This window comes from Carlito syrichta, unplaced genomic scaffold, assembly GCF_000164805.1.
Source record: "Carlito syrichta isolate Samal-C Ts95f unplaced genomic scaffold, Tarsius_syrichta-2.0.1 Scaffold308323, whole genome shotgun sequence".
NCBI lineage: Eukaryota > Metazoa > Chordata > Mammalia > Primates > Tarsiidae > Carlito > Carlito syrichta.
The window spans coordinates 224,478-244,884 of record NW_007252419.1 but is presented as its reverse complement, the minus strand read 5'-3'; positions in this window follow the sequence as shown (position 1 = coordinate 244,884).

Genomic DNA, 20,407 nt, shown 5'->3' with positions numbered 1-20,407 from the left:
GGACTTTCATCAACTTTTTAATCCAACCCAAAATAAACACTCAATATATTACATTTGAATCATCATATTTTTCATTTCCAAGTGTCTCTGCTTATTTTTGGTGTTTCTTCATTATGCTAACTTGTAACCTATAAATATAATAAATGTCATTTTTTTCTTTTAATATCTGAACTTATCTATGACTCCACTTATTTATTTACATAGTTTGTTAAATTACCTCTTTATTTAATTTGTCGTTACTTGCGTAAAGTTCTTAAGCATCTAGCTTGACCCTTCTTACTGATGCCTGGAGCAATACCTCTGTAAATATATGGGACTTGTAGACTGAGGATCTTTTCAGAGTATTAAAGCAAAGATAAGCTGTTTTGATGCACAATCCCCAACTTGTAAAATAAAAAGTTCTAAAGCTTAAATATTTGATTTCTCGATTGAATTAGACATTGTGTGGGTATTTTAGAAACAGATTTCCAATATGAGCTCTTTTTTTCAGCATAAAGGTTTGTTCTTGTTGTTGTCAATTGTCTTTAATGCAAATTGTATGTGGGATTTTCAAGTCCCAAGTCTCTCTGAGTGTCTGCTTTTATGACGCCATCAGTTCGCTCAGCAGTGACCCAGGGTTGTAGATCGCTCTCTCTGTGTCTCTGTCTTGCGCTTCCCTCACCCCTTCTGTCCACTTTTTGTCTTCTACAAATATTTTGAAGTTTCCTTTGGAGATAATACAGTTGTCATTCTCATCTCCCTACAATAGCCTTTCATTACTATTTTACATTAACTCTTGAAAGAGTGAAGGATTCAGTGCTTGTTTTTTATATGCCATTGTATATTAGTCCTTTAAAATAGCTTTTTTTTTTTTCTTTTTATCTGTCTCAAATTCAAGGGGTACATGTGCAGATTTGTTGCATGGATATATTTCGTGATGGTGAGGTTTGGGCTTTGACTAAACCCATCACCCAAATAGTGAACATAGTACCCAGTAGGTAGTTTTTCAACCCCTGTCTTTCCAATTTTTCATTATTTTTGAGTTTTGACATGTTGAAAAACTCACAGAAAAGTGAAAGTGTAGTACAAAAACAAATTTTTCCTAAGCCATTGGAGAGTAATTTGCCAGTCTGATGCCCTATTATTCCCAACCATTTTGCTTCATATTTTCAATCAACAAGGATTTTTTTTTTTTTTTTTAACACAACCATGGTACAACCAAGAAAATTAGAAAACGAACATTGGTTCATTATCACATTTAATTCACATATTTTATTCAACTTTGACCAATTCTGCCAGTAATGTATTTTATAGCAAAGGAACATGTTCAGAATCAAGTGCTGCATTTATTTGCCATTACATTTTTGTCTTCCCTAGGTTTGAAGGGTTCCTTAGTCACTTCTTGACCTCCATGACTTTGACACTTTGAAGATTAAGAGCTAGCTGTTTTTTAGAATATCCGTCTATTTTGGTTTCTCGGATGTGTTCTCTGATCATATTGAGGTTAAACATCTTTGGCAGGAATGTTACAAAAGTGATACTGTGTTTGTTCACTATAAGATTTATTTTTATTTCATTACTTATTGAGCCACTTTGATTATTTGATTAAGGTGTATTTGTGAGCTTCCTTTGCTGTGAAGTTACTATTTTCCCCTTTGAAATTTAGTAAGTACTTTACGGGAAGGCAATTTAAAATTCTTTTAATATTCTGTTTCTATCAAACTATCAATCTTATTTACATATATCAGTACAGACTCACAGATTCTGATTTTATTTGTGAATTAAAATTAATTATTATTTTATTTACTTGAATGCTTAATTTTTAGGAGATATGGTCAAGATGGCTTGGGTATCAATTTTGCATGCTATCATGCTTCTTTGAGCACTTTTTTTGCTTTCTGGGAGAAATGAAAAGTTTCTCTTGAACTTTTTTTTGTGTGTATCAGTCTGGGAATTAGTCATTTCCACCAGGACTCCTTTTCTTTTTTTTTTTTTTTAAGTGAGGAATGGGATTTAGAGTGTCAAGTTCTGATATCTAGGTGTGTGCATTCCTATTGGTTTGTAACAGCTCCTAACCATGTAAGTCTGTCATTGTTTAATGAATTGAAATGTGTAACCATTGAGAGAGGAAACAACAGCTAGTAAAAAAAAACTCCTTAGGAAGATTACAAGATTAAGAACATTTTTGTTAGTATTTGTATATATTTGAGACTGAGCACTTATCAAACTATATCTTAAGGAAGTCAATTCTCTCCTACCATTGATAGAATGGATATTTGCATTTATTAATTATCAGCCTGGGCAACATAGTGAGACCCTGCTTTTACAAAAAATAAAATAAAATAATTAGCCAGGCTACTTTTTTAAACAGAGCACACTTGTAGTCCCAGCTATACAGGAGGCTGAGTTAGGAGCATTTCTTGATCTCAGGAATTCAAGATTGCAGTGAGCCATGATTGTGCTACTACACTCTAGTCTGGGTGGCAGATCAAGACCTAGGCCATAAAAATTATATATTATTATTTCACTTCATATTTATGTATTATTCTCTCTATAAAATTATTTTTGCAGCAGAATGTTATAATTTAAAATTTTTTTTGAATTTCACTTTTTAAAAAGATCAAAATATAAGCAGCAAAATAAAACATTGTGCTTTAACATATTCAGTGAATGAGAATATTTACTTTTTATGGTTTAATTTATGCATAAATAAAAACCCAAAATAGCAAGAAAAAGTATTTTCAATGAACAAAAGCATTTACTGGTTGTTAACAGATGTTTGTAAATATAGATGTCAATTATTTTTAGCTTTCTTTTCCAAAACAAAAAAATAAACAATATATTATCTGTTTATCTTTGTGTTTCAGTATTTTCAGGATATTTGCATGAAAAATAATTTTTTGTAGCTTAGTAAAGAGAAAATTTAATGGAAATATTTATTTGATCATCCAGAAAAACTGCATGGTCTCAGTCCATTTTAGTCAAATTGTTAAGTATTAGCTATGAACATAAAGGTACATACAGGCTTTAGAAGATCAAAAAAATGAAATACCAATTTAATGCAAAAAACAAACAAAAATCAGTGCATTGACCTTGCAGCTGTACCACTAATGTCTAAATTGTTAATGATATATTGCTCAATGTGACTGCCCTCTCTTTTTGTCTACAGACTCTGGGGATGTTCAGACTCAAGAAACTGCTCTTGGAATTTCAAAGTTATTTGAAGCCAGTAAATTATAGATTGAACTTTTATTTTTCTACTTTGTTAAATCACATAATTTAAACTGTTTGCTATTCCCACAGAGTGACATAGCTTTATATTTGTACACAATGTGAATTCAAATGAAATTGATCATAGTAATGAAGGTGAAAACTCTTCATGCATTCGTCTCTTCTTAAATTCTGACTACTTCATTCTATTGAAGTGAAATGAATAAATAACACTCTTATTAAACTCCTGAGTTAATTTCTTGATCAGCACTTATATATAGATACAATGGAATCTGGCCAATCAACAAGGAATTTGCTGAATATACTATTGTTGTTGTTGTTAACCTAGACTGTTTGCTAATAGTGATTTACAAAAAAGTCACCATCTCACATTTCTTTTGATTGTAATGAAATAAACTAACATGTTATAGGGAAAATAAATTGTACTGAAAGTCAAGAAATTCTTAATTTGTTCTAAGTTTGTTATTATCCTTTTTATTTATTATTTTGGATTTACAGAACCTTCAACCTTTAATAGTCTCCATAACTTCAGGTACTTTTTCTCGAATATGGGATGTTGAACTGATACCATTTTTAATAAGAAAGCATTATTTTAAACAGCATATCATTACAAATTTTTGCCACATAATTTATTTTTTAAATGTCATTTAAAATTTTTATATCTATAAACGCATCTTTTTTCCTAAATGCAATATTGACATTTATAAGATTTATAAAAATAGATATTTAATTATTATAATAAAAAGACTGGCAAGCAAATAAATGTGAGGCATAGTTCTTTTCTCATAGTACTTACACCTGGATCACTAGATGGAGAATACATTAGGTGCAAAGGAATAACCACCAAACTCAACTTAATAGATGTACATAAATTTATTTTAGATTAAAATTTTTTCAGGACAGTGAATAACAGAAATAAATTCTTTATATAACTCATAGTAACTCTTCTACCTAAGTAATTATGTCCATTAGGTTCTCATATATTTATATATTATCTTTGAAGTATGAATGGGAAACCAACCAACAAACATCCTGAATTCTTCATTATAATTCAAAAACAAATTAACTGCTTTTTCATATCCCTAGTCTGAACTTCACATATAATTCTGATCTCAAATTCAAATTTGCATATTGAAAGGCTTTTAAAATGCAGTATGTTTATATATATATATATATATATATATTTATATTATATTATTTCTACATAACTAGTTTGTTTTATAAGTAATGAGGGAGTATGGCTTATTTAAACAAAAAAAACTGTATTAACATTTAAGCAATAATTGTCACTACCTATCTTTATGGTCATCATTATTTTTTTACACAGTGATTACTTATATGAAGCATTTAGTCTAGAAGAAAACAAATTTTAAATTGCTGTCATTTTTCAGTTTGAATGTAACTTTCTAGTAAACACTATAGATGAAACGCTTTATTTAACTGACATGGGAATATGTGTATAGTATGAACATTTAAAGTACAAGCAGTGTGTAAATCATATAAACAAAAATATGTTTCTAGCACTATGGTTATCTTAAATCTGTGACCTAGCCAAGGAAACAATTGTGATATTTTTTAATTCTTAAAAAAATATGAAAAACTTTAGTATTTACATTTTCTTGTTCTCATTTTCCATTTTGTCTTAATGATGACCACTCATTATTTGATTTATACATGCAGAAATGGTAAAAGGCTAATATATATATTTTTACATGTGTGTGAATACAACTCTAGTCAAAAAGTTGTTAAAAAAGTAATTTGTGATAATAAATCACACACGATATTATCAATGAATGTCAAATGAGTGTTTTCTTTTTGTGATAGTTCAGAATAGAATAGATGCCAGAGACTTGGATTGATAGATATTTATCTTTCATAGAAATTGAGGCTGGACCAGATAATTCCTCAAGGTCTTTTCCAATACTATCAGTAGTGTTCAAATTATTTTTCAACTCTTGAGAAAGCCACTCTGTAGCTTTTAAATGTCATCAGTTTCTTAAATTCTGTAGGTTTGCAAATTAAATGCATATTTGATATTAAAGTAAGCATACATTTCTGATTCATATGGATACCACATGATTTTGTGAACAATTTCCAGAGATGTTCTTTGAAAACATTATCAATACCCAGCTGCATATCTGGCTAATTCAAGTGCAGGTCTTATTTCTACCATGTTTTCTGCCATCACTCCCATTATCTCTTCAGGAAAGCAAATAGGTTGTTCCACAGTTGGTGTTAGGTCAAAGAGCTGAACCAAAAGTACAAGGCACATTTTCACCCACTTCTCCATCATAGAACAGAGTGTATAACTCATAGGTCATGTTGTCTTTTTTCCCCTGAGTTCCTAGTCATTTATTCATTGATTTTTACATGAATGCAATTTCAGTCAATCCTCAAAACATTACCAGTGATTACAAATGGCAGTAGATATATGCCTACTATTAAATTTAAAAGAACAATGCTTAAAGAGTTTTAATGATTTTTTAAAATTTTGATATGTTTTCATTGAACATTTTAGACATTTTTTACTTTTAGGTTTTGTATTTTTTACTTTAAGGGTAAAATTAATGGCATATAAGTTAAAGAAAAGTTTCAACTCCTAGAGTACACAAGTAAAGTCGGTTGCTGAGTTAAGTTTAATAACACTCTTGAGAATCCTATGGGAACCATTTCTTATCTTTGATGGCATCAAAAGAAGTAGTCACATTATTAGTTTACATTTCAATAAGAGTATCTAGTGATTGGAATAAGTATATCACTTTGCAAACACAAAGCCTGGTGTTGATAATATAAAATTTAGGAACCCAGTGGTGTGACAGTCAATGTTCCACAACCAGTTCTCAGAGAAGGAAAGGGAATACTGACCCTGACAAAAGAGAATTCTGACTTGAGGAATTTGCTGATTCTTATGAAATAAATACTCCTGCTATGGCTGATTTTAGGCTACTAATATGCCAGTGTAGCTTCATTAGAGACAGAGTGGTAAAAATATGCACAGGAACATACCATTATACCAGTATTTCTGTCTTATGGATACATAAGTGTGAGTAACTTTAAGAGTATATTTAATAGTTAAAGATGGTAACAACATATTAAAACGTGATGATTTTTACATATTATCCTTTTTAGTATAACTTATATATTTAATTTTTAATAATGTCTGTGTTTAATAACTGGCTCACAAAATCCCAGAAACCATCAGCTTTTATCAGGGATGCAAGCTATCTCTAGCATATTAGCTCACCAGTATCTTAACCACTCCATGGAGGTTCTCTTGAAATATCCTGGAAGCAATACATTATAATTTGGGGAGGTAAATTAGTAAACTATATTTAGAAGCAATAGACTCTCTAGTGTTGTTGGGTGGCATGCTTTGAGGACATTATTTTTTCATGCTTGGCGATTGTGTATGTGTGTATGTAAAGAGAAGGTGTGTGGAACGGTGTAGAGCAATTTACAATGAATAGTTGCAGCTCCTAAAAGAACACAATTTTTGAACTATCCAGAGCATGACTTTCTAAGATGCCTATTTCTTTCTTGTCTTTAACATTTAAGGAGCCGTCCTTCTGGGCTTGTTTTTGTTAGTTTTTATGTCAAACTGCTTTCCCCCAAACTTTTGTGTTCATTGCTGCACTCTTATAATCTGCTCTATACCAACTGGCTGTGTTATTATGTTTTATACGAAGGCTTTGTGTTGAAAGCCAGTTATGAGTTTCTGTCCCAGTGGATCATATGATGAAGTTGAAGCCGGCTGTCATCCAAAGCTGTATAATAGCCTCAGATGGGGAATACAAAAGTGCCATGGATTATTGATAGAGTCATATCTGCAGTTCTGCTGACAAATTTGATGTCTCCGTTGCTAGGTTTCTAATATTAAAAAATATTTCTGGTAGCATGTCATCCCATTGAGTCATTTGGAATGGAGATGATGATATAGATTTCTAGTTTTTTTATGATCATGAAGGATGAATAGTTTTTATTCTGATACTAACAATATGTAGTGTCTAAATGATCCAGTAATTAGTCAAATGTAGGTCCATATTAAATCTACAAAAAATAACAGTAGCAAATACCTAAGTATGTCACAGCCATCATTTTTTATTTTAATAGAACTTTTCCTTTTAAAATACTCATTTCCTAAACAATGCACATATTCAAAAGTTCACAATTATTTCATCAACCCATTAAGCTAAAATAAAGAGGAGAGTAGTTAGAAGAATGTTTTGTTTCACTTTATTTTGCTTTTTGCTGACAAGTAGATTGATTCATTGGCACACCTAAGTGACACGTTTACAATTCAAAAGTATTTTCTAGCTTGGCATAACTTTTTAATTTGTTTTTTAATGTCACTTTATGGTGAAGCTAGTGCAAAAACACTCTTTTTGACATTACAAAATGCTATTTTAAACACCTAGTGCTGACGTCTCCCAGGAAACTGAAGAATCATTCCATTTAAAATTTATTTATGCTATTTTTATCCATTCTTAATATTATCATCATTATATCTTACTCTAAGATTAGAAATTATTATGATGTTGCAAGGAAGAAATCAACCCCACAAAGGAAGCAAGATAAATATGAGGTTATCAGTATGATCAAGATTGACTATAGCTAATGTTTTTGTGGGAAATTTAGTGGTTTTACTTTATTCTTCCTTTTTTTCATAGTAAAGTTAGCCAGCTACTGGACACAGAGGGATGAAATATGGTAGAAGACATATTTTTATTCTCAGAAAGCATAGCTCCTTTGGAAAACATAAATTGCATATTAATTCTTTTTCTCCTTACCTATTTTTTTTTTTTTTTTGAGTCGGAGTCTCACTCTGTCTCCCAGACTGGAGTGCAGTGGCCACTCCCGGCCACCGCAGCCTCGACCTACTGGTCTCTGGCGATCCTTCCACCTCAGCCTTCCGAGTAGCCGGAATTACAGGCGCGCCCTACCATGCCTAGCTGATTTTTTGACTTATTGTAGAGATAAGGTCTCCCTGCCCAGGCAGGTCTCGAACCCGCAGGCTCAGGCAATCCACTCACCTCAGCCTCCCAAAGGCGCAGGATTACAGGCTGAGCCACCGAGCCCGGCTTCCTTACCTATTTTTATCCTCCCTGTTTATCCAACTAAATAAGAATAATTCTTACATCAAGAAATGTTTATAAGCAAATGTGATTATTAAAATAAAACCTTATTTTATTTGCTTAATTTTTGGCACTGTGTGTGTGTGTATGTGTGTGTGTATGTGTATTATTTTTCTGATATTTCTGGCTTAGAAGTTCATACCTCAGTGCCACAAATGATTTAAATTAGTGAAGATTTCTCATAATTATATTTGATTTATTTCAAGAAATGAAGACGTGGTAGTGATCTATAGTTAATTTTTTTCATGATACTAATTCTCCAGTTATACTCAATACCATACAAAGTTGGTTAAAAGTGAGACAAAAATTAAGTTCTGCTAAAAAAAATTAGAGAAACTAGAGGTAATATAATATTATATTTTCTATAGTTTAAATATGATTTTATTTAAAAGTCATATCTTTTGTATGATTTTTTAAAAGCAATACTCAAAGGCATGGTATGCATAACTGTATCAAACATACAAATCGTATTGAAGTTCACTTTGGAAAGTTTGTAAAATAGGGGGAGGGAATAAGGAAGAACTGAAGTTGTTGAGTCAAAATATTATTACATTAATACTTTTTATTACTTTATGTTGTTTTGCCATGGTTTTATGTTAGAAAAAACTTTTCCTCAAGTATGTGCAATGCAACAAAATAAAGGTGTTTTATTACTAACAACTAAGTAGAATGAGATCATGCTTCTATAAGAATGTCAAAGACTGTATCTAATTTATATGTTATCTACTTTTGAAATATTTGCATTGTTTTAACCCAAATAAAAATGCAAAATTAAATAAGTAAATATATAGCTGACAAGTTAAGCAAATAAAATGTTCGCTTTATTTTTTACAGCTGAGGTAAAAATTAGTAAATTCAATTCAGCACATTTATTGAACTGGATATGTGTGAAGAATAATGGTATTCATTTTAGGTGATACAATGATAGGTAAGATAGTTCCAATTTAATTATCTGAAGCAGAAGCCTAATTTATCTGTAGAGTAGAAGTTTTCTAGAAATTTAATGTTAAAATTTTTGTATTAAAAAAACTGTATATTTTCCAATATTTTCTACTATAAGTGTGTGAAAAGGTAGAAATAGTTTGAAAATTATTACTGATTGCATAATAGGTTACTAATAGCAACTGTTAAATAAACTGATGAATAAATGATGTTTGGATGATTCAATTAAATATACATGTATATAGTATGCATCCATATATGATATGTTTATGAAAATGTATGACTTAATATTGAGTTAATGTTGTATGGATGTGAAAATAATATGTGCAAGTGTTTTTTCATCTAAAAATATAGGAACAAATTTTACAGAAATGAGAAAAACAAACATCTATCTGCTCATTAAATTTCTTCCTGAAATTTAAAGATTTAGAAGGTGTTAATTAAAAATATATTAATTATCTAACAATTTATCTGTTCAGTCAGCTTTAGATGAATTAAGTCTCAGTAATACATTATCCCAAATTTTAGTGGACTGAAAAACTAAGTTTGTTGTATACACATGATTACCTGTATTGAAGGTTAGCTGTGACTGTGCTCTGTATCCTATTAAAGTTGAAGGTGGAACCACACTGTGAAACATGCCATGTCATATCCTAGGAGAAGTAACCATATTTTGAAAACAAACTTGTACCTGAAAATGTCACAAGTCATTTTACACACACATTTTATTGCCTAAGGTAAGTTACAACCAAACTTTAAAAAAAAAAAAAATATTTATTGTAAAGATGTGGGGTACAATTCAGGGTTGGGTATAAAAACTGATCATGCAGGTACCCCTGTTAATGAAGTATGCCCCTCCTTCCCCTAGCAGTTTCCCTCAACTGCCCATCCCACCCCCCCCAACAGTTTCCCATTACTGCCAATTGTTTTCTTATAGCATTATAATTGTTCAAGGTCCTCTTATGAGTGAGAACATATGGAACTCTGTTCTTTGTTTCTGTGATAAATCACTGAGTATGATCAATTCCAAATCCATCCAATTTGCTGCAGAGTCCATATATTTGTCCTTCTTTATGACTGCATAATATTCCATTGTGTATATGTACCACATTTTTTTAATCCAGTCCAACTTTGATGGTGCAGGTATCTTCTTTGAAGAATAATTTGAGTTCCTCCAGGGATATTCCCAAAAGGGGAATTGCTCGGTCATATGGAAGGTCAATTTCTAGTTCTTTCAGAAATCTCCAGACTGTTTTCTAGAGAGGGTATACAAGTTTGCATTCCCACCAGCAGTGTAGATGTGTTCCTTTTTCTCTACATCCTCACTAGCATCTGTTGTTGTTTTATTTATTAATGATGGCCATACTTACAGGGGTTAGGTGGTCTCTCAATGTGGTTTTGATTTGCATTTTTCTGATGATGAGTGAGGTCAAACACTTTTTCATGTGTCTGTTGGCTGCTCATATATCTTCTTTTCAGAAGTGTCTATTCATGTCTTTTGCCCACTTTTTAAAGGGGCTGTTTATTTTTTTCCCTTTGGTGTGTTTGAGTTCCTTGTAGATCCTAGATGTTAGGACTTTGTCAGATATATAGTTGGCAAATATTTTTTCCCATTCTGTGGGCTGTTACCCTGCTCTCTTGATGGTTTCTTTTGCTTTGCAAAAGCTCGTTAATTTGATGAGGTCCCACTTATTTATCTTATTTCTTATGGTATTGACCTTTAGGGTTCTGAGTAGGAATTGGTTCCCAGTTCCAATTTCCATAAGGGTGTCTCCTGCATTTTCTAAGATTCTTATAGTTTGAGGTTTTACATTTTGGTCTCTGATTCATTTAGAGTTAATTTTTGTGTATAGTGATAGGTAGGTTTCCTGTTTCAATCTTCTGCATGTGGTCAGTCAGTTTTCTCAGCACCATTTACTGAACAGGTTTTCCTCTCCCCAGTAGTTGTTGTTGGAGGTTTTGTCAAAGATGAGTTGGTTGAGGGATTGAGGCTTTGTTTCTGGAATCTCTATCCTGTTCCATTGGTCTATGTGCCTGTTTTTATACCAATACCAGGCTGTTTTGATCACTGTAGCCTTATAGTAGAGTTAGAAGTCTGGAAGTGTGATACCTCCTGCTTTGTTTCTCTTGTTAAGAATTTTTTTGGCTGTACGTGGTTGTTTATGCTTCCATATGAATTTCTGTATTATCATTTCCAGGACTGAGAAGAATATCGTTGGTAACTTAATGGGTATTGTGTTGAATCTGTAGATTGCCTTTGGTAGAATGGACATCTTAAAAATGTGGTTCTTCTCATCCATGAGATTTTCCCATTTGTTTGTGTGTTCTTGGATTTCTTTGAGCAGTGTTTTGTAATTCTCATTGTAAAGATCTTTCACTTCTCTGGTTAGGAAGATGCCGAGGTATTTCATTTTTTTGGTGGCTATTGTGAATGGGATTGGCTTTTTATTTGGGTCTCTGCCTGCTTGTTCTTGATATATAGGAATGCAACTGTCTTTTGCACATTTATTTTGTACCCTGGGACTTTGCTAAAGTCCTTTATCAGTGCCAGCAGGTTTTTGACATTTTCAAGGTATAGGATCATATCATCAGCAAAGAGGGATAACTTGACTTCTTCTTTTCCTATTTGGATAACCCTGATTTCCTTCTCTTGTCTAATTGTCTGGGTTAGGACTTTCAACACAATATTGAACAAGATGGGTGAGAGTGGGCAACCTTGTCTTGCTCCAGTTGTCAGGAGAAATGTTTCTAGTTTTTGTCCATTTAGCAATATGTTAGCTGTGGGTTTGTCATATATGGCACTTACTATTTTGAGGTATGTCCCTTCTATACCTAGGTGTTTGAGGGTTTTTATCAAGAAGGTTGCTGGATTTTATCAAAATCTTTTTCTGCATATAATGATATAATCATGTGGTTCTTGTTTTTACATCTGTGTGTATTTAATTACATTTATGGTCTTGCGAATGTTGAACTGGCCCTGCATCCTGGGGATGAAGCCTACATGGTCATGGTGGATGATTTTTGAGATGTGTTTTTGTATTTGATTTGCTAGAATCTTGTTGAGGATTTCTGCATCTATGTTCATAAAGGATATTGGCATGTAGTTCTTTCTTTGTTGCTTCTTTACCTGATTTAAGTGTCAGTGTAATATTAGCTTCATAAAATGATTCTCAATTGCCTGGAATACTTTCAGTAAGATTGGTATCAGCTCTTCCTTGTATGTTTTGTAGAATTCTGCTGAAAAATCATCTGGTCCTGGGCTTTTTTTTTTTTTTTTTTTGCAGGTAGTTATTGTTTGACAGAGTCAATTTCCTGGGTTGTTGTTCATCTACTTAGTGTCTCAGTGTCTTCTTGTTTCAACTTGGGTAGGTTGTGTGATGTCAGAAAGTCCTCCATTTCATCTAGGTTATCAAGTTTTTTCCATATAGGTGTACATAATAATCTCTGATAATCTTTTGTATTTCCTCAGGGTCAGTTGTGATTTGATCTTTTGTATTTCTGATTCTGTTTATTTGGGCTTTTTCTCTCTTTTTCTTGGTCATTCTGGCTAGGGGCACATCAATCTTGTTAATTCTATCAAAGAACCAGCTTTTTGTTTTGTGGATGTTTTCTATGATATTTTTGTCTTCTATGTTTCATATTTGGGCTCTTGTTTCTGTGATTTGGTGTCTTCTGCTCAAGTTGGGGTTTTGGTAGTTTTCTGTTTCTAGCTCCCTTAGATGGTTTGTTAGGCTCTCTACTTGTGATCTTTCCATTTTCTTGATGTGTGCTCACAAAAATATAAATTCCCCTCTTAAAACCGATTTCATGGCATCCCAGAGGTTTTGGTAAGATGTTTCTTCATTTTCATTTGTTTCCAGAAATCTTTCAATTTCTTCTTTGATTTCAGTGTTGACCCAGTTGTTGTTCAGCATCATGTTGTTTAGTGTCTATGTCTTTGAGGGTTTTGGGGAAATTTTGTTGGTGTTTATATTTATTTTTATTCCACTGTGGTCTGAAAAGGTGCATGGCAGGATTTCAATCTTATGAAATTTGTTTATGTTTGATTTATGGTCAATGATACGGTCGATCTTGGAGTACGTTCCATGTGGTGGTGAGTAGAATGTATATTCTGTGGTCATTGGGTTGAGTGTTCTGTAAATATCAATTAAGTTCATTTGTTCAAGAGTCTCATTGAGGTTCTGGGTGTTCTTGCTCTTTTTTGTCTTGATGATCTGTCTAGGATTATGAGTGGGGTATTAAAGTCCCCAGCTATGCTAGTGTTAAAGTCAATCTCTTTTTTAAGTTTGCCTAGAAGTTGCTTTACGAACATTGGTGCTCCTCTGTTAGGTGCATACATATTTAGGATGGATATTTCTTGTTGATGGATTGAACCTTTTATCATTATATAGTGACCTTAAAAATATGAAATGATTCACAAATTTGTATGTCATCCTTGCACAGGGGTCATGCTAATCTCTGTATCATTCCAATTTTAGTATTTGTGCTGCCAAAGGGAGCACTATAACCAACCTTGATAATAATTGGTTGGACAGTATGTTTCACCTACAAGATGGGGCTCAATGGGAATAAGTAGCAAATATTCTTAAAATAATGTAATCTACTCGATGACAAATATTTATTTTGCTAGATGTACATTTGATAAGAATTGTCATAGACCTATGGTTGTCCAGCTGTGTAAAAAGGTGCTTTGAAGTACTGCAGAAAATTCACAGGGCCACAAGTTATTTTAAATTTTTGAGTGCTATCCAGTGACATCTGTTAAACACAGCACAAATTACTAGTTCAAGGTAATTCATGGTTTTGACATAATCAAGTTACTCTCCTTTGAATGATGCCATATCTTTGCCCAGTTGGGTTTTTTGGTGGTTTGTTATGATAAACAGCAAGAATCATGAGAAAATGTATGTGGAACAGGAAAGGTGAATGCTGGTGTTGAATCTGATTCTAAGACATGTGAGGTTGTGTGGGACCAATCAGACATACACATCCCTTTAACCATAACCATGGCGGTTTGAGTAGGACACATTTTTTTTTCACTTCATGTGTATTTTTTTTTAAATGGCTACTAAGTTGTTAGGATATACATGAGTGCCAAATTGTTTGACCCTAACTCCTTAATATACATACAACTTCATTTGAGCTGAGGGTTGCCATGGGGGAAAATGCTGAGACTTTACCTTGAAACTGAAAAAATTTTGGAAACCTCAGGAATAAGCTTTATTTTTATTTATTTCATTTTTTTTTTCAGAGTTGGTGTCTCACTCTGTCGCCCTGACTGGAGTGCAGTGGCACTCTCATGGCCACCACTGTCTCAACATTCTTAGTTCAGGCGATACTTCCATCTCAGCCTTTCAAGTAGCTGGAACCACAGGCATGCACCATCATGCCCAGCTAATTTTTTAGAGATGAGGTCTTGCCAAGTTCCCCAGGCTTGTCTCAAATCCCTTGGCTCAGGCAATCCTCTTGTCTTGGCCTCCCAAAGTGCTGGGGCTTACGGGTATGAACCACTGTGCCTGGGCAGGGGAACAGGCTTTAAATGCTGGTTGAAAACTTACTCTTTCCTTGGAATTTTTAAGGATCAGATTTTTATTTTATCCCAAAGTAGAAACTCATCTGTTTCAACATGTTTATATAAAATAAGTAGGCCTGATAGTAACACTTACTCAGGGTAAGTTGGACAGCTACAAATCAGATCAGATACAGCACTATTCACTACAACAAAGATATAAAATCAACCTACGTGTCCATCAATGGATGACATAATATTGAAAATGTGATATATTTGCACAATGGAATATTATTCAGCCATAAAAATAACAAAGTCATGCCTTTTGCAGCCACTTGGATGGAACTGGATGGAGGCCATTATCTTTAGTGAAATGACTCAGATACAGAAAGTTAAATGTTCCATGTCCTCACTTATAAGTTAGAGCTAAACAATGCGTACACATTGATAAAGAGTGTGATAATAAACATTGGAAACTTGAATGGTTGGTTGGGATGGAGTGAGGGATGAGAAATTACTTAGAGGATACAAGTATACATTATTTGCCTAATAGCTACATTAAAAACTCAGACTTCAACGCTATACAGTATATTTATATAGCAAAACTACACTTGTACCCCTTAAATTTATGCAAATAAAATTAAAAAAAATAAAAAAGAACTGGTACCTAGCAGTCTTGGCTACAATGTACTTTCCTTCAAGAAAAAGCTTCAAACTAAAAAACTTAAAGAATATCTGAGTAGAATCCCAAAGTTTGATGCACTACTAGTGAAGCTCTTTATTTATAAAATAATCTTATTGATTTCCTCACAGGAACATGAAAGTTTTACACAGATGCCTAATAAATGTATTTTTGGTATCTATTTGTATTTTGGAATGATAGTATTTAACAATGTAGGTCAATTTCCAGATTGCCTTATTGTATATATGTTTACAAATCTATAGTACTTCTGATTTGCTCATGAAATTCTTGTTCCATCTCTCGTTTTCCTTGATAAACAAATATCCCATAAAGCACAGACTAGACATTTACAATTTTCAGTTGCAGCTCAGTCATCTGTTTGAAAATATGCTCCATTCTGTCCTTTACAGGTGTTTGAAACAGATTTTCTTACCTTCCCCATTATTACCAGCTCATCTAATTTTCATTTATGTCAACAACTTAAATTGAAATGCACACATAATGTTTAAAGTCTGTATATGTGTAGAAGTGAGTTGGGTTTTAAAGTTCACATGACCTTGGCAATAACAGCTTATAAGTTGTTGTTATTCATACCATATTCACGCTTATATTGATTACCCATTTTTGTTCAGCATTTCTTACCAACCACAAACAGAAAACTATGGCACCCTCTGCAGTTAGGAGGCAGATGTGCAATTTAATAGTTATATTCAGTGAGAGAAGTTACACAACAAACAAAACAAACAAATAACAACAACAAAAAATCCAAAATAACTTACTTTGTTTTGAGAATACATCAAGGGAGAAATTACTGAAGAGTCAGCACCACAGGAGGACTTAAGCTGTACCTGAGAATTTTCCATGAGAATAAGCCTATGGTGCCTAAGTAGGGGCAGGCAACTTTTGAAACAAAAAGAAGAGTGTTTTAATAAAAAGATGGTTGATTGAAACACTAAGGTATAGATGGGAACTGTACGAGGTCTGGCAATTAAGTTCACGAATTCATCCAAGAAAAGTGCTACATACTTCATTGCTGGACATCACTACGGTCATCTTTGAAGTACTTCCCTTGGGAAGCTATGCACTGATGCCAGCACTTAGTCCACCTGTCAAAGCAATTTTGGAACTTTTTTTCTGGGATGGCCATCGTGTTGTTGTTGTATTCCCCTCGATGTCCTGAATGTCATCAAAATGTCTTCCTTTCAATATTTCCTTTAACTTTGGTTAAAAAAAATTTTTAAAAATCATTGGGGGCCAGATCAAGTGAGTAGGGAGAGCATTCAATACAATTTTTGTTTACTGGTTAAAAACTTTCTCCCAGATAGTGCTATGTGAGCTGGTGCATTGTAGTGATGCAAGAGCTCCTTCAGGACCATTTATGCACACACGTTTTTCATGTCAAGATTTTCAGTTAGCTTTTTCCCTACTGTTTCTCTATTAATGTTTATTTGGTCTGCTATGCTTCTCACAGCCAATCAACAATTTAAATGCACAATTCGACAAATTTTTGCAATGTTCTTGTGATTTCTGCTTGTAACTGTCATCCTGACCTCTCTTCATCTGTGATGCTTTCTCTCCCTTCAGAAAACCATTTAATCCATTTGTACAGTGCTGTGTTTTTCATGGCATCATCCCTCAAACTTGGACTGACATGTCCCTGATTTCACTTCCACTTTTGCCAAGTTTAACAAGAAATGCAATGTTTGTTCATTGCCTTAGTTAAGCCCGACAATAATGAACAATAATGAACAATAACCAACAGCACTCAGCAACAATACCACATGTTGACATGAACACAGCTGTGAGACCCTGATATACCGAAGTCACAAAATTTTACCAAGTTGCTTGTGCAGTGCTGCCAATGTAAGCACATGGTAGCAAGTTTACAACCTTAATTGCCAGACCTCATATGTCCTCAGTATGGCTAGACTGCAGGGTATGGATTAGAGAGTGATAAGAAAGGCAACAAGAAGGAAAGATGGAAGCCAGGACCATAAATATGTGTTTACATGTCCTGAAAATATCAAGTCTTCACTTTAATGTAATGCAAACCACTGAAGTGTTTTAAGAAGGGCATAACTATTCATGTTTGTAATTTAGAAATGATAGACTTTCAGCACTTATAAAAACCGACTAAAGAGGAAGGGCCAATGGGAAGAGAGATCACTTGAAGTTCTCTGCCACTCCAGAAGTTCTATTACTTATATGCTTATAAATTGACTCAGGCCGGGCTCGGTGGCTCAGCCTGTAATCCCGCGCCTTTGGGAGGCTGAGGTGAGTGGATTGCCTGAGCCCGCGGGTTCGAGACCCGCCTGGGCAGCGAGACCTCATCTCTACAATAAATCAAAAAAATCAGCCGGGCGTGGTAGCGCATGTCTGTAATTCCGGCTACTGGGAAGGCTGAGGTGGAAGGATCGCCTGAGCCCAGCAGGTCGAGGCTGCGGTGGCCGGGAGCGGCCACTGCACTCCAGTCTGGGCGACAGAGTGAGACTCCAACTGAAAAAAAAAAAAAAATTGACTTAGTATCTGCTCTCTACTAGGAAACAAGAAGTGAATGGCCTCTCCAGCATTTTTAGTATGTCTTCTCTTCAGGCCATGGCTAGTATATACTATGCTTTCCATTCTCATCCTGGTGAATGAAAAGAAAGTACTGAGTGTCTTAATAAACTTAGAAAGGATGGTTTTGCCTTGTCCCAGATCAGAATCAGGATTGAAAAATACACTTAAGCTAACAGAAAAGAGAAGAAAGTTTTTCAAATTATGTCAGTTTAAATTAAGTGAACATAAAAGAAAAAATATGCAAGTTTTGTGAATAGAAGAATTTGAATGCTGATTGCTTAAAGTATGTTTTAAGTTCTTGTTCTTCTAAGTGTAATGTAAAAATTAAAAATTAATGCCTAAATATCTATTTTAACTATTTTCAGTTGTCTTAGAAGTATAATAATGGTAAAAATGCAATCAAAATTGGATATATATTCTATATTTTTAACTTAGAAATTCTTTTGTCAATTGTCTATTAATTTGTTCTTAATGTCTAAAGATTAGCATTAAGAATGTGTTAATATCATTTTTTATATTTTTCAAAATAGCTAGGAGATAAGACTGAATGTTTCCAACACAAAGATATAATAAATTTTTGAGGTGATAGATGTTCTGATAACCCTGATTTTTATTTTTTTACTTTTTGAGTTAGAGTCTTGCTTTGCCATCAGGCTGGGATGCAGTGGCACAATTATGACTTACTGAAGCCTTCCAATCTCAACTCCTGGGCTCTTATTGCCTCAGCCTCCAAGTACCTAAGACTATAGGTGTGCACCACTACACCCCACTAATTTTTTGACTTTTGGAGAGACAAGTCTTTGCTTTTTTGCCTAGGCTGTTCTTAGAGTCTTGAGATCAAGCAATCCTTCGGCCTTGGCCTCCCAAAGTACTAGTATTACAGGCATGAGCCACCACGTCTGACCATAACCCAGATTTGCTAGTTAAGTATTGTATGTATGTATCCAAATATTACATGTACCACATGAATATGTACAATTACTGTGAATGAAAAAAACACTTGAAAATAATGTTAGCTTTATGAATCACCGTTTATTTTTAATTGTTATATTGCATAATGAAAGTAGAAAAATAGTCAGAACATGCATTATTATTTTTAAAATTTATTTATTTCCATGCATTATTAACATGACCTTTCTGTCTGCACTTTCTTGGAATTTTGCTGTGCCAATAAGGCCACTCAGCATTGAATGCAAGATGAAAAATAGAATAAATGTTGTCTCCAACTTACAAATTCTGAGTAAATTTTTAAGTCCATTGTCTGTAGAGTTAATTTATCAATTATGCACATGTGCAGAAAAACATTTTGATGTGTATAATCTGACATCTTGGGTCAATATAATGTAATTTTAAATCGCATATTGCAAGTTGACCTGGATATTTAAGATTGTAGAAAGGAAAGCAAGTTTGTCTCAAGTTTATAGAGATTCATGGATTGTTCTATATAAGTTAAAAATGTCCCAAGGACTGTTTCTTGGTAGATACTATAAGGCTTTCCTCTTGTTATTTTATGTGTAGCCTATTCTTGAAGAACTGAGATAGTCTTAAATCTGTCATTAAAACTAAATAAAGAAATATAAAATATAATGTATATAGAATAGGACATGTAAACATGTATTTTATTTATGTATATGCAGAGAGGTATAAATTTAATTGAAAAAAATTTAAATCCATGACTTCAAATTTGCATTTATTATTGGTACTTTATTCAATCATATTTTTTTGTTTCCTTCTCTACTGCCTTATTTATATTTCTTTTTTCTCTACTTCCTTTGCACTTTCTTAGCCTTTCTCTGCTGTAATATAGTAAACCATTAAAAAAGCAGGATAAGTACATTTACAGCTTTCTTACTGCTGCCCACAGGGTGCTATAAATGCACAAACTGGATATAATTGAGGCACATATTAACTTACCTTCTGTTGTACAGGAAGAACATAAGCAGGCTGTTAATGTGCACTGTGTTGAAATTCTTAACTTGGGGGATGAGAATTAGCTTGCAGTAGTAATTTGGTAAGCACCTGGGAAAATTGCAAGCTTCATTTCTTGCAACGTGGAATATGATTAAAAAGAGAATATATTATTATCATGGGCACCATTAAAAAATGTGTAGACAGCATTCTATGATGTTAAAATGGAAATTGGAAGTTGTACTCAAATGTTGAAGATGCTGCATGTTAATTACTGTCTACCACAGTGCACTGCAAGTGCAATTCAATTATTTGCTTTGTCAAGCAATATTTTGATTAACTTGAACTTTAATTTTGTGCATCTAATGTTTTTATGTTGTGATAAAACAGTGGAATGATACTTTGCTTTGCCAAGGGCTCTGTGAAACCACCAGATATGTATTTAGGATCATAGGAATTCACATT